This window comes from Schistocerca piceifrons, chromosome 1 (genome assembly GCF_021461385.2).
Source record: "Schistocerca piceifrons isolate TAMUIC-IGC-003096 chromosome 1, iqSchPice1.1, whole genome shotgun sequence".
Classification (NCBI taxonomy): domain Eukaryota; kingdom Metazoa; phylum Arthropoda; class Insecta; order Orthoptera; family Acrididae; genus Schistocerca; species Schistocerca piceifrons.
In genome coordinates, this window is record NC_060138.1 from 28168424 (window position 1) to 28170138 (window position 1715).

At 46.3% G+C, this 1715-nt stretch overlaps 1 pseudogene; it reads right to left on the bottom strand.

Moving 5' to 3' along the window:
- Positions 1 to 1183: 1183 nt before the first annotated feature.
- LOC124723387 lies at positions 1184 to 1304 on the bottom strand (annotated as a pseudogene).
- Between the last annotated feature and the right edge of the window lie 411 nt (positions 1305 to 1715).

The following is a 1715-nucleotide window of genomic DNA, read 5'->3' on the forward strand; positions in this document are numbered from 1 at the left end:
AGGATTGCGAGTCACTTGTGAGGTACGGTGTCAAATCTAGAAATACGAAATCAATCTGAAATCCCTTGTCGATATCACTCAACATTTCGTGTGAGTAAAGAAGTACCTGTGTTTCACAAGGTTTTCTAAATTCATGTTAACTGTGTCTCAATAGATCGTTCTCTTCGAGGTAATCCATGATGTTCGAACACACACGTTGCAGAATCCTGCTGCATATCGACGTTAATGGTATGGGCCTGTAATTTAGTGGATTACTCCTACTACCTCTCTTGAATATTGGTGTGACCTGTGCAACTTTCCAGTCTCTGGTATGGATTGTAACGTAGCATATTATTGCCAGTTGTCACCTTGCATTGAAAGCGTAGCTTGCCGCTGTGCCGGGAGGAGAGTAGATTTTGGTTCTCACGCTTGCACAGCGGACGCCGGCTACTGGGCCGAGCGAGCCGGTGTACTTTGTGGTAGATTCCTGCGGGACCTGACTGCTGACGTCATCGGTCCCTAGGATTGCACACTACTTAATCTAACTTAAATTAATTTACGCTAGTACACACACACACACACACACACACACATGTCCGAGGGAGGACTAGAACCTCCGACTTGGGGAGCCGTGCGAACCGTGGCAAGGCCCCTCGGACCGCGCTAGGCCGGCCCGTTGTTCTTACTTAACGCTGCATGCAGTACGTTAAAAATACTCTATGAATCTGAAGAAGTACCGTTAAATATTAATCGATATTTTTCATACTTCCTATATCTAAATTCTATGGATAAATTTCAAATTAATAACGTCAGTACTTTCGCAGATATAAATTTTTACTAATACAAACAATAACTGCGCTGTCATTGTGAAACCGAGTTAGAGACTGTAATGTACTCATCTATAGTATCAATTGAAACTACTACTCAGATTATATGTTCATATAATCTAATTTTCTGGAATTTTCGTTAGTTTCATTGCCACCGATTTCTGACTCAATTAACAGTACTCCGTCTTCAGGCCATGAGTGGCCTACCGGGACCATCCGACCGCCGTGCCATCCTCAGTGGAGGATGCGGATAGGAGGGGCGTGAGGTCAGCACACCGCTCTCCCGGTCGTTATGATGGTATTCTTGACCGAAGCCGCTACTATTCGGTCGAGTAGCTCCTCAACTGGCATCGCGAGGCTGAGTGCACCCCGAAAAATGGCAACAGCGCATGGCGGCCTGGATGGTCACCCATCCAAATGCCGACCACGCCCGACAGCGCTTAACTTCGGTGATCTCATCACGGGAACCGGTGTATCCACTGCGGCAAGGCCGTTGCCTGACTTAATTAACAGTGCATTGGAAAATTATTATTTCATTGTGTTTCGGTTGCGTATTTTGGAAGAGGCAGAGAGTGAATGGAGGACACTCGTAAAATGAGAATGTGATGCTTTATTAAAACTTTGTAAACGTAATCGCGAGAAAATAATTGTGTAATACGGAAATTTGTGACGTATGTCCGAGTGAGCTGTAACGACTCCATGTGAGCCGCTACATGGTTCTATAAGTGGTAAGAGCAGTGCAGCCCACCTTTGTGTAGAGCTTCGAATACGGCTATGTTGGGTGAGAGAGGCATTAGTGGCCACTGGTCAGCACCCATTGTGAGATTGGTGCAGGTAGAAACCGCTTACGCTCTCTCAGTCCTTCCGGCCACCGTGCGTGGACCACGGAGGGGAGAGACGATTAGGTTA